The 14,239-nt window shown below is 42.2% G+C and overlaps 2 protein-coding genes across 3 annotated transcripts in view; one reads left to right on the top strand and one right to left on the bottom strand.

Annotated features, from left to right (window-relative positions):
* Window positions 1–14,239, top strand: part of LOC145268211 (uncharacterized) — a 227,321-nt gene that overhangs the window by 1,583 nt on the left and 211,499 nt on the right. The window lies entirely within an intron of this gene.
* The window catches only part of LOC145268208 (C-Jun-amino-terminal kinase-interacting protein 4-like), a 405,923-nt gene that overhangs the window by 286,734 nt on the left and 104,950 nt on the right, over window positions 1–14,239 (bottom strand). The window lies entirely within an intron of this gene.

Below are 14,239 nucleotides of genomic sequence, written 5' to 3'. Positions count from 1 at the left end.
ACTTTTTTTTTTAAATGTTCACATTTCTTTTAAAAATTCTGGTACTAGTGCAGTGCACTTATTAATCCGTTCTAAAATAATAACGTTATTTAGAAAACATGTGAAGGGGAGGGTATTTTGTACCTTACAATTTAATAAAAACAGATATCATAAAACTTTCATTAAACTTGAAAATACTACTTGAAAAGTAGCTTGGATCAATAAGTGCGCCGCGCCGCTGCTGCAGTGCTGCACTAGCACCAAAATTCTTTTTATTGTTTCCTGTTTTGTTTGCTTACTTTTTACCTTCACCTTTTTTCTACTTAAAAGCAAAAAGAAACAAATCCAGTTTGTACTGATTTAAATTTATAACTTCTTCGTCATATCACCAATCAGTAAAATCACTTAACTTTACCAAATCTGTCATAATCATTTTAATGCCAGCCAGCGTTGATTCAAGTTTTTCGCTGTTCAAATATTTCCAATTATTTATTTCAGATTTTATCTGTGTGTGTGTAGTACCCACGCATTGAGCACTATTGAAGTAAATACTGAGAATCGACACATATCTTATAAAATCATATTTGTATACATGGTTGTTGGTTGTGTAGTGACCACTGGCACTACATATGTCCGGAATAAATTTTTGGCAGAGACATTTTCACAAGCAACCACCGTTTCAATGCGCACAAATATCAGAACGCACAATGTCGTAATTTGGCCATCCTCACACATGTGATTTTTTTTTTTTTTTTTTTTTTTTTTTTTTTTACACAGTGATCACCACTTATCAAGGCCCGGAAGCCACTCAGGGATAAGGGTTATTGCAAGTACATTACGTTAGTGTGGAGATTTGATAAGTGTTTACTTAAGGGGGCGGTTCATTAGGAATTTGTTAACATTAGACTTGAAGACATCCAAGTTGTAGTCCGGAGGGAACCAGGCAGACGGAACAGAGTTCCACAGGCGTGCAGTTCTAAGAAAGAAGCTTTGTTCATGGAATCCGCGTTTTGATTTAGGCACAGATATAGAGTGGGGGAAATTTTTCACAGTGGATTCAGCTAGACGGGTGTTTTTCGTGAAAGATTGGCGAGGGGGGACCAGGGATTGGAGTTCAGACGAGCACCTGCCAAGAAAATAACGATAAAACAAGGATAGGCTCGCAACGTCTCTTCTGTGGGAGAGGGGTTGCAGGGTAGAGAAAAGGGCATCCCCCACTAAACCACAAAGTCTATTTTGTACTCTGTCAAGACATGATAGGCTGTTTTTGGCAGCTCCTGCCCAGATATGGCAACAGTATTCCATCCTTGGCCGTACTTGGCTTTTATATAGATAGAGAATTGCATCAGTAGTGAGATATCTTCTGGAGCGTTAGAAGGATCCCACCATCTTTCCAGCGACCGAGTATATGTTTTAAATATGTATAAAGAAAGAAAAAAAAACTTATAAAGTAAAATGACTTTACTGCATCCCAGGCACCGTTGGGTATGGACAGCTAGTATTTTTATATATAAAGAAAAGTCAGCTGTATTCTCGACATTAGATCTACATAGTATTGCATTTGACGAATCGATATTTGATTCTAACTAGCCACTGATTCAGGAATTTTTCAGTATGCATTTGTTACATAAAATCGAAATAGCAATCAATTTATATTCCATTATATATTATATTCAATTAGTAAGGGGCTACTATTTGGGATAGTGTTAACAATGCACAATGCACTGTAGGGAGTTAAGCAGCGAGATATCTGTTCACATTACATTTAAACCTGCAGGTTAGTGAAATCAGGGAAGCCAAAAACAGGGAGGGAATTCCAAAGTCTAGCATTCTAAAAGAAGGAACTATTAGAGTAGAAAGCTTTTCAGCATCTAGGGACTTCAACAGCAAGGGGTGGGATTTTGTTGCTTGTTGGGTTAGTCGGAAATATGCATGCCGAGGAGGCACAACTGCTATGAGTTCGTCAGAGCACATTCCATTAAAGTACTTGTCAAACAGGCACAAGGATGTGACATTACAGCAATGGGACAGAAGATGGAACTTGGCTGATAATGTGGGACCCATTAGATTTGAGACTCTGTTTTGGATGCTATCTAAGAGTGAGAGACTGGTATAAGATGCTCCAGTCAAGATGTGGCAATAATACTCCATGCGTTTTTTTTTTTTACAAGGTAGTCACCGCTTATCAAGGCCCGGAAGCCACTCGGGGATAAGGGTCATTGCGTGTAAAGTATGTTAGTAGTGGAGATTTGATAAAGTGTTTACTTAAGAGGGCGGTTTATCAGGAATTTGTTTATGTTGGACTTGAAGACATCCAAGTTGTAGTCAGGTGGGAAACAGGCAAACGGAAGAGGCGTACACTTCTAAGAAAGAAGCTTTGTTCATAGAATCTACATTTTGGTTTTGGCACAGATAAAGAATGGAGAAAATTTTTGACAGTGGTTTCAGCTAGATGGGTGTTTTTTGTGAAAGATTGGCATGGGGGGGGGCAGAGATTGGAGCTCAGACGAGCACTTGCCATGGAAGTAAAGATAAAACAAAGACAGGCTCGCAACGTTTCTCCTGTGGGAGAGAGGTTGCAGGGAAGAGAAAAGGGCATCCACCACTAAGCCACGAAGTCTGTTTTGTACTCTGTCAAGGCAGGATAGGCTGTTTTTAGCAGCTCCTGACCAGGTGTGGCAGCAGTACTCTATACTTGGACGTACTTGGCTTTTATACAGATAGAGAATTGGATCAGTAGTGAGATATCTTCTGGAGCAGTAGAAGGATCCTACCATTTTTCCAGCCACCTTGCCAACTGACTTGATGTACGTGTTCCATTTCAGGTCAGGAGTAAAGGTCAAGCCCAGAAACTTATCAAAACATGGAGCTTCCCCATAGATAAGAGCTATCCATTTCAATTGATGCCAGATGGGGATCAGAGCATTGATGATGTAAAGATAGGAGCTTGGTTTTAGATGCATTAAAAGTAATCAGCCACCTCTTCCCCCATTGTACCATGCGCTCAAGATCAGAGGAGAGAGAATCAGAGAGAACTTTGTCATTTACGGCCTTTGATGTGTTGCCATAGATGGTAGTGTCATCAGCATAGATGTTAACGAATGATTTGTTGTGGGAGATCATTGATGTAGATCAGGAAGAGAGTTGGGCCCAGGATGGACCCCTGAAGGACTCCAGCATTAATACTGAGAGCCTCTGATTTCTGCCCATCAACCACTATGGGAGAATTGTAGCATTGTAAAGATATAGAATGCTCTCTGGTGTCAGTAACTTTTTAGTATGGTAGAGGGACAGCAAAAAAGGTGGGCTTCCCCTGGTGGTCAAATAAATGGTCTGTTATGAAAGAAAACAAAATAAAATTAAAAGTAAATAATATACTCTATGTTTAAACAATATAGAATTATAAACAGAACATGGTCCATTAAAAAGAATAAAACATGTAAAACCTATATCTATGCATAGTGTGCATGTGTATGTATGTCTTCGGTTGATATCAGATTATAAATGTTAAATTACTGATATTATCGAGTTGTTGTTAAATTCTTTTCTATTATATTTATATGTGTGTGTGTTTCATTCTTGGGGATAATAATTGGTCTCTATATGAGATATATAGATATTTAAATATCCCATTAAAGTGCTTTATCTCTCAAACGTTAGTACAGAAGTGAAGAATAGTAACTTTTGTCTCACCAATTGACCAGTTAACTATGTTATAGTAGATCTTTCTTTTAGTTATTTGATTTTACCAGATTCCAGAACAAGAATTCATCTAGTCTGGTGGAGTGTCCAGCTTAGTGCTATTACTATGGACAACATCACTTAGAGAAGATGCATCATTTCTTCTATATGACAATGTGAGTTAGTTATACCAGGGTGATCTCATTAAGGCTTCGAATGCCATGTTATTTTGAATATTTTGTCAGTGTTTACTTGTAGGGGAAAAGTATCCTCATGTCAGATTGTCTTGACAAACAAAAAGAATTTAGACACTTGAGGACGGTGCCTAGTAGGCATTTTTTTTTTTTTTTTTTTTTTTACAAAGGCATCACCACATTATCAAGGCCCAGAGGCCACTCAAGGATAAGGGTTAAAGAGTGTACAGTAGAAATTGGTCAATATAGTAATCATTAGTAATGAAAATTTGGTAAATTTGTTAACTTATATGGGACGGCTCATCAAGAACTTATTTACTTTAGACTTGAACACAACCATATTGTAGTCAGCCGGAAAGCAGAAAAATGGAAGACAATTCCACAGGCGTGCAGTTCTAAGAAAGAAGCTTTGTTCATGGAATCTACGTTTAGGTTTAGGCACAGATAAAGAGTGGGGGAAATTATTGATAGTGTTTACAGCTAGACGAGTGTTTCTTGTGAAAGTTTGGCGAGGGGGGACCATAGATTGAAGCTCAGTTGAACACTTTCCATGAAAATAACGATACATCAGAGACAAACTCGCAACATCTCTTCTGTGAGATAGAGGTTGCAAGGAGGAGAAAAGGACATCTCCTACGAGGCTACAAAGTCTATTTTGAACTCTATCAAGGCAGGACAAGTCCTTTCTAGCAGCTCCTGCCCATATGTGGCAACAGTATTCCATCCCTGGACGTACCTGGCTCTTATATAGGTAGAGAATAGCATCAGCAGTGAGATATCTACTGGATCGATAGAAAGATCCCACCATTTTTCCAGCGGCCTTGGCAACAGATTTGATATACGTGTTCCATTTAAGATCAGGAGTAATGGTCAAGCCCAGAAGCTTGTCAAAACTTGAGGCCTCCTGAAGACGAGAGCCATTCATTTCAATTGATGACAAATGTGAATTAGAATGTTGATGATGTAAAGAGAGAAGCTTGGTTTTAGATGCATTAAAAGTAACCAGCCACTCCTTTCCCCATTGTACTATGTGCTCAAGATCAGAGGAGAGAGAATTGGAGAGAACTTGGTCGTTTACTGTCTTAGATGTGGTACCATAAATGGTAGTGTCGTCAGCATAAATGTCTACAAATGATGTAAGGATATGATTTGGAAGATCATTAATGTAGATCAGGAAAAGAGTTGGGCCCAGGATGGATCCCTGAGGGACATGGATTAAGGAACTACATTGCGCTCCACACACAGTAATATACCAAACAGACTGAAATATTCAAGAACGCCCGTATATAAGGTTTTAACAGCCAAAATTCAAACAGTCCAGGATGCAGTTTGAGTAAACATCACTGCTGTCCGTCCTCAGCACATACGCCAGACTTTGTCTTTACAGACATAAAACAGCTTGTACCTTAATTCTTGTCGATTGCGTGACACTGCTGTCTGAACTTTCACTTTCTGGTTACCACTTGACGCGTCTTCTCTCCCCTCTAAAACGAACTTCTGCAACTTTAGCTTTTCTCTCCCTGAATCCGACTTTTCTCTTCTACAAATACAACTTCTCTGCTCGCAATCTAACTTCAGAATGCCTTCCTTCCCCAAATCACTCCTCTTTTATCTCCAATCAGGAGCATCTCATTTGCATACCTTGTGGTCACCCTGTAGGCATATAAAGAAACAGGGCAGCCATTTTTGTTTCTTTCTTCTTCATTATGAACACGAGGTAAGCCACACAAAAACGCGGTCGATTGTTCTTGTTTCTTTTTTCTTCATTTACACCACACGCCCCCCTGATCTTCGAGATCAATAGGATACTTCGTAATCCTCCATCCAAGCAGGCCGCCTCCTCTCACGTCGAGGCCTCTGGGGGACAACTCCTCGGGGGTTAACGTTTTCAGGTTCACTACAACGCGGGCCTAAGTCAGGTCGAGCAGCATCATTTGCTTCTCGGTGGCCCTCGATTTCTTCTTCTTCACTGCCCTCACTGCATACCGGCAATGTCACACGACGCAGGTCTAAGATATGCCGGGGAACGCCATTCACCATCACATTGTTCTTCGACTGCAATCCTGTTACGACCCCTCTTTTCCAACGAGTGGTACACTGTGCATTGGAGGGTTTCACCCACACCTCTTCACCTACTTTGATAGTGGCTTCTTCACTCTCAATTCCTGCTGTTTTGTTGCACGGATGCCGCCACTTATATGTGAAAACGGCCCTATGAGGCACAGTTGTCTCATCTTGTTTGGTCTTCGGCGAGATGTTATACCAAAACACCGCCTCTATGGGTGATACATTGCTTTTTTCCGCAGCGGCTTTAATGGTGCAATGATTCCTCTCCACTATTCCGTTGCCACTCGGCCGATACGCTGCTCTGAAAAATTGCCTTACTCCCCACTTATCGCACACCCCTTTAAAGGCTTCTGATCGGAAAGCGGGGCCATTGTCCATTAAGAGTTCCTCAACCGGCCCTCTCTCCAAAAATATCTCCTTGATGACCCCTCCGATCGCCCATGCAGCTTCTGCCCTGATCTCTCTCCAGATGGCAAACCTTCCCGGTCCACAGTCGACCATCGACAGATACAATTTGTGGCGATAGTGTGTCACATCAATGGCCAATCGCTTCCAGTCTTTCGCAACATGTAGCTCTCCTGCTTCGTGTCTGGACGGTCCAGGGTCAATTGATTGGCACTCTCGACAGTTCTCCACCACCTCCCTAACCTCCTCCTCGGTGGTCTCCGGGTAAACCTCTCTGGCTAGGAATAACGTTCGTTCTCGACCAAAGTGGTGCATTTCGTGTGACTATTTGACTTCTTCCCCTGCACAGCATTTGAGGAGACCTCCTTTCCCTCCTGCAGCCAGGCCTTCTTCACGCGTGTCATCGAATCCGCCTTGTTTTTTTCTGACGGGACCAACACAACAGATACTCTCAACTGGAATTCCGCTATCAAGTCGGTGAGCGCTCCGAGTCTGCGCTTGATCAGCATTTCCGCAGCACCCCTGGTCTTAACTCTCTTATCGCCAGTTACTGCCGACCGAATCCACGACGCTACCGTTGCCGAATCGGTTTTGACTTCAATTATTTTCAATCCCCATTTCAGGGCCAGATTGATTCCTTTTATAGCGGCATCTAGTTCTGCTACGTTGATATGGGAGAAGTCGTTGTTTTTTCTTAGCCACGCCGCATCCTCCACAGTTACACCTCCTATCTCTAGTACGACGCCCAACGCCAGGTTACTGGCATCGCACCAAACCACACCCGTATCTTCGCCGCTGACATACCATTTCCCTTTCACTGGGTCCTCATTCCTCACTCTCGCAATGACTTCTTGCAGTATGTTCATGACCTCCTTCGTCACACGGCCTTCCCAGTCATCAGTGCCTGTTTGTCGTTTAATAAAGCTGCATGCTATCCTGAGCCAGCCAGCGATAGGATAGTGCCTGACCAGCCTCCCGCAGACTGAGAAGAGTTCTCGCCTCGTCAGCTCAGATCCGACTTCGGGTATTGCATTCCCTCGTTCGAAGACAAGGCTTTCTTTTCCATCTCGCCTTAGTTTCAACCCCAGCACCGCTCCTCCATCTAGGGCCTCCACCGGTTTTGCGGTTAACCCATACTTCTCGACATGGCTTCTTACTTTCTCTGCTGTCACCTCTGCCTTCTCCACCAGGATGTCGTCAATGTACGAGTTAGTGGCCTCCTCCACTGTACAGTCTTTGCTCAGCACTGTCTTCAGCACGGCAGTCATAATTTTGGGGGCTGAACTCAGCCCAAAGCCTAACCTCGTCAGACAATACACCCGCCCCTTGTACCGGACCAGTTGGTACTGCCAGAGTTTTTCATCTACATGGATCTGCAGATATGCCGATTTCAGATCGACAATCTTAGTGGCCCGCCCCATTCTTCTCCATTTCCTCATGACCTCCTCACATACGTCGATCCCTGTTCCAGTGTCGCAGGCTACGTGTCTGTTCAATTCCCTAAAATCCAGCACGGGCCTAATCTTGTTTTTGGTAGGTTGAACAACCGCCAGTAGTGGCAACACTCCTTTTTCTTCCCCTGTCCACGATTTCAGAATTCTTTCTTTTATCCACCTCTCCACTTCTTCCTCGAATCCTTTTCTTATTTCTCCCCGCAGGGTGTTTTCGTAGCAGCCCACCTTATTCTGTAGTTCTGGGGGCCCGGAGATCCATTTCCATTCCACCGTCCACCTCACGCCATCAAACTTCGCCAGGAAATCTTTGTCCTCAATGCAGCAAACCTCCGGTTTTGGGGTTCTGACGGTTCTATCACCTTCCACTCCTGCCATCCCCACTGCGCCGAGACGTCCAAACGTCACTTGGCTCCCTCTTAACGTAGCGCCCCCCAGTCGGTTAATTGCACTCATACCTATAATCACGTCGACACCACCGACCAGATGATTCAACACTAGGGCTTGCAGTCCAATGGGCACCCCTTGCACCATTACTTCCGCTGTCGTCTCTCCTAGGCATTTCACATCCCTGCCATCCACGGTCCTAATAATCCTGGTTCCGCTCCATGACCTCGCGACATTCCTTGCTAACAGCGTTGTAGTGCAGCCTGTGTCGACAAGGGCTATGGCTCTCTTCCCATTGACTACCACCGGTAACCGAGGCAATGTTCCATCATGCGCCATTTCCACACAGAAGGGGTAACCACTGGCGCAATAGCTCCCCTTCACTTGTTTCCCTGGTCCCGTGCAGCAACACAATAGCGGCTAATATGCCCCACTTGTCCACATCGGTAGCACGTGATCCCTGGTCTCGGCTCTTTGCAGTCCTTGATCAGATGAGGACCCTGGCACCGGAAACACTTGATGGCAGGTCTCCCCTCCTGTCGCCTCGCCGGCTGCTTCTCATTCAAGTGAGGCCTCATGCACATATTTCCACTCACAGCTGCAGCCACGATTGGGCTTTTAACATTTTTCACTAGGACTCTGGCGTGGACCAAGAGATCGTCCACTTCCATAGAATGGATCCCCGTGATTCTCTGCATGTTCGCAGAGATTTCCTCTGGGAAGCCGTTCACTAGGTACAGCTTTACCGTCATCTCCAGGCTCCTCCCCACATAACCAGCCAACCCTGCCAGTCTCCTGATCTCTGCCGCAAAGACGTCAACAGACTCGCCAGTCCACCTCAAACTTGACAGCTTGCCAAGTGCTTCAAATGGGCCCTCCGCGAAGGCCAATTTCAGCCTTTGCTCCACTAAGGCAAGGTCTTCCTTGTCTTCATCTCGCATCTGCTGGTAAATCGTGAGGGCTTCCCCCTCTAAGTATAGCGGCAGCAGGGTGACCACATCTTCTATCTTTTGCATCTTCGCCACCATTTTTAATTTCTCCAGCCACTTAATCAGGTCACCCTCCTGAGTAAAGGGTCTCAACATCTGAGTGCTCAGTCTCCACTCAGCCATGTTAATTTGCTTGATGCGCCGAAATAGCTTGTCGTTTGCGTGACACTGCTGTCCAAACTTTCACTTTCTAGTTACCACTTGACACGTCTTCTCTCCCCTCTAAAACGAACTTCTGCAACTTTAGCTTTTCTCTCCCCGAATCCGACTTTTCTCTTCTACAAATACAACTTCTCTGCTCGCAATCTAACTTCAGAATGCCTTCCTTCCCCAAATCACTCCTCTTTTATCTCCAATCAGGAGCATCTCATTTGCATACCTTGTGGTCACCCTGTAGGCATATAAAGAAACAGGGCAGCCATTTTTGTTTCTTTCTTCTTCATTATGAACACGAGGTAAGCCACACAAAAACGCGGTCGGTCGTTCTTGTTTCTTTTTTCTTCATTTACACCATAATTCTTATCATGGAAGGTTACCATATCAAACAAGAATTAATTCTTCTTAAACAAATTTTGTTTCAAACTACTCTTTTCTTATGTAATGAACACACATGCAGGTATGCATTTTGCTTATATGGTTTAATGACTATTTTCTTCCGCTCAGAAAATAACCACCTGTAACCCTCTATTCATGAAAATCTGTAATCTTCATACCATTTTTACGAGACATTCATTTAGCTAAGCCTGCCTAATGAACACTCAATGCAAGAAAAAAATCTTAATGTTGGAACGATTTATATTTTATGCTTCTTAAACTCGTAAATAAATGTTGTTGTTTTTTGTCATTCAATACAAGGATCTTGAGTTCTTTGTTAAATATCATCATTTTTCTGAAGTTATTCACATTTTTTTTTATTTTATGCATGTGAGGATGTGATTTGGTATAAGCCTTTTGCAAATTGAAGATTACGTTAAATTTATCTTTAACAGTCTTGTGGACACTCCACAACTTTCGACTTCTGGAGATTCCTGCACCTGCAACCTCGGTCTTAAAAATTGATAGATCCCAATTATTAATTGGTGAACACCGACTCGCACCCTTAACCTATAGTTAAATTAAATGATAAAATCTTATTTTATCAACTTTGTTTCACAATTTCATTCAACAAGTAAAAGAATAGATTTGATATCAAAGGTTCATACAAGATGTATTAAATGTTCATTTATCTTGTCGGAGAAAGTTTTATGATGAAAGTTTAAAAATCAAGACAAATAACTAAATTGCTCCAAATAAGACATGAAGCCATTCAATGTAAGGAGCTAATAAGAACGAAAGATGACTATCACAAAGGAAGGCGATGCATATAGATCAAAGCTATCGTGAGATGGAAAATAGTCAGTAGCAAAAGAGTTCTACAAGCTTGCAGTTCTTGGAAAGAAGCTACTGGTATAAGGAGCTGTATTACAATGAGGTATCAAAACAGCGAAATAATGACCAATAAGTGAAAGCAAGTTGGAACACAGGAACCAAGGAATAGATGAGACAATTCTGAGGAACACATGCCATAGTAGTATTTATAGAAAAGACTGGGACTAGCAACATCACGCCTATGGGAGATAGAGGTTGCAGAGAAGAAGGTGTGACCAATCAAATTGCAGATATGTTTCTGCAATTGTCAAGAACCTTCAAACAGGACAGAGATTCACCAGCCTAAATATGACAACAATACTCCATACATGGTCTGATAGTAGATTTGTAGAGGTGGAGAATAGTCTGAGATAGTGTGAGAAAGTGTTTAGAGCAATAAAGATAACTGATTTTACAAGAAGCAGAAAGAACAATGGATCTTATGTATGAAATTCAAGAAAAATTTGATGGAAGGGAAGGGTAAAGAAATTTCAAGGTTGATTTCTCATCAAAAGCAGAGCCATCTGTAAGATTCTCAGAAAGAAATGGAACATGCCTATGATTGAAAGACATGAGCTGAGTTTTAACAGGATTAAATGAAACAAGCCATTTTATACTCATACATCAGGGGTCTGTGTTCGAACCTTCCAAAGATTGAAACCTAATTACAGGAGACCAAACTAGATTTATTATTCCTAAGCAAGATTGGCATTGGACCAACAATGTCTTTGGATGAGTTCATAATTAAAGGATACTCTAATTTAACATTAAAATATGACCTCCAAGATCGTCGTGGGTATGGAATATGTGCCTACATTAGAGATGGCTTTCCGAGTGGTAGGGACATCTCCAGAGAAGACCCTAAATTACTCTATATGTGTTTCAGGGTTGCACTTGCTCACACCACTGCATTTATATTTGCTCTCTATCGCCCCCACAACAGCGGAGTTACTATCTTTATGAGCATCTGAGAAAATTGACCACATCCTGTCTTCTCATCCTTTAGCTAACATTCATGTGTGTGGAGACTTCAATGTTCACAATGTGGAATGTTTTTTGGGTTTTTTTACATACAGATCACCAATTATCAAGACCCAGAAGCCACTCGGGGACAAGGGTTATTTTGTGTACTGTAATAGTGATAGTGTTGCAGTATTCATTAGTATTGGAGATTTGATAAAGTGTCATTACTTAAGGGGGCAGTCCATCAGGAATTTGTTTATGTTGGACTTGAAGACATCCATGTTGAAGTCAGGAGGGAAACAGCTTTGTTCATGGAATCTACGTTTAGGTTTAGACACAGATAAAGAGTGGGGAAAATTATTGACAGTGGTTTCAGCTAGATGGGTGTTTATCATGAAAGATTGGTGAGGGGGGGACCAGAGATTGGAGTTCAGACGAGCACCTGCCATGGAAATAACGATAAAACAAAGATAGGCTCGCAGCATCTCTTCTGTGGGAGAGAGGTTGCAGGGAAGAGAAAAGGGCATCCCCCACTAAACCACAAAGTCTATTTTGTACTCTGTCAAGGCAGGATAGGCTGTTTTTAGCAGCTCCTGCCCAGATATGGCAGCAGTATTCTATCCTTGAATGTACTTGGTTTTTATATAGATAGAAAATTGCATCAGTCGTGAGATATCTTCTGGAGCGGTAGAAGGATCCCACCATTTTTCCAGCGACCTTGGCAACAGACTTGATGTACGTGTTCCATTTCAGATCAGGAGTAAAGGGTCAAACCCAGAAGCTTGTCAAAACATGGAGCCTCCCCTAGACGAGAGCCATTCATTTCAATTGATGCCAGATGGGGATCAGAGCGTTGATGAGATAAAGATAGAAGCTTGGTTTTAGATGCATTAAAGGTGACCAGCCACCTCTTCCTCCACTGTATCAGCGCTCGAGATCAGAGGAGAGAGAATCTTTGTCGTTTGATGTGTTGCCGTAGATGGTCATGTCATCAGCATAGATGTTAACAAATGATTTAAGTATGTGTTTTGGGAGATCATTGATGTAGATCAGGATTGACCCCTGAGGGACTCCAGCATTAATACTGCGGGCCTCTGATTTTTGCCCATCAACCACTACTCTTATGAGCCTATCAGAGAGAAATGATTTAATGATTGAGAAAACATTTCCAGTTATACCATAGCTGGAAATTTTGTGAAGTAGGCCTTTATGCCATACCTTATCGAAGGCCTTTGATATGTCAAGAGCAATTGCCCTAGAAAGGAAGCCTTTATCGAGAGATTCGCTAATCTTATGAGATATAACTGTTAGCACATCTGTTGTAGATCTTGCAGAACGGAAACCATATTGTGTGTCACTAAGAAGGTTATTTCTGCTGAGGTGGTTGACTACTTCTCTATTTAATATGGATTCCAACAACTTACTCATGACACACAGGAAACTTATTGGTCTGTACTGAGAGGGAGACAACTTATCCCCTGAATTCTTAAATGCAGGGCAAACTGATGAGGTTTTCCAGGGTGTTGGAAATCATTTCTCCTTAAGGCAACGCTTAAATAGTTTTGTAAGTATGGGGGCAAGTTCTGGTTGGAGTTTTTTCAGCACTATAACTGGAATACCATCAGGGCCAGTTGCTTTACTGGAATCAAGGTTCTTGATTAACTTGGCGACCTGTATGTTGCATAGCGTGTTGTCTGTTATAGGAGGAAATACGGGGAGTTGATGGCCTTCGTCGCATAGGGTAGAATTAGCTGCAAAGTTCTTGGCAAATAGTCTGGCCTTTTCTGATGCTGACGAGATGACTTCGGGTCCTTTGATGATGGTTGGGATAGAACACACGCTTCTGTTCAGGATCCTGTTTGCTATTTGCCAAAACTGGTGGGAACCAAGCCGCTGCTCAGCTGCTTTGGATTTAATGGACTGAGCATATAGCTCTCTTGCATTTTTTATTACTCTTTTACAGTGGTTGCTGGCAGTCCTATTTGTTATTTGCCAAAACTGGTGGGAACCAAGCCACTGATCAGCTACTTTAATTCAAATAAGACAGATGGTGAGGGAGGTTCTGTCATGATTTCTCCATTGCTTATGACCTCAAATTGTTCACGAACACACCTTTATGCCTGACACTGATGATCAGTATGCAAGTCCTTTAGACCTGTTTCTCACAACTTGCCTTGAGCTATATTCGTCCTCCATTCTGTCTTCACTGGGATCTTTCGACCACTCAGTTGTATCAGTTAAAATAAAAACAAAATGTAATAAGTCCTCAGACGTATCTCTCCATTGTACAGTATATAGATATTCTACTGGGATAGCTTCCATATTTATATCAGATCTACCTCTGCATTCCATCTTAAAAATAAACATTCCCTCTATAGTATCAGACCTGACGGAATGGTTAATTGTAGGTATAGACCGCTTCATACCCTTCAAAACATTCCAGCAAAAACCTAACAACCAGCTGAGCAGCAGTTTGGTTCCCACCACTTTTAAACAAATAACAAACAGGGTCCTGAATAGAAGCATGTGATCTATGCCAACCATCATTAATGGACCTGAGGTAATCTTGTCAGCATCAGACAAAGCCAAACTCTTTGCAGCTAATGCTACCCTATGTGATCAAGGCTGCCAACCATATTTCTTCCTATATATGAAAACATGCGATGCAATATACAAATATCTGTGTGATGTTGTCAACTTAATCAAAAACCTTAAT

The sequence above is a fragment of the Euprymna scolopes genome, chromosome 43 (assembly GCF_053919585.1).
Source record: "Euprymna scolopes isolate OS-2025 chromosome 43, ASM5391958v1, whole genome shotgun sequence".
NCBI lineage: Eukaryota > Metazoa > Mollusca > Cephalopoda > Sepiida > Sepiolidae > Euprymna > Euprymna scolopes.
Note: the sequence above shows the minus strand (reverse complement) of the source record. Positions and strands in the feature narration are given on the sequence as shown.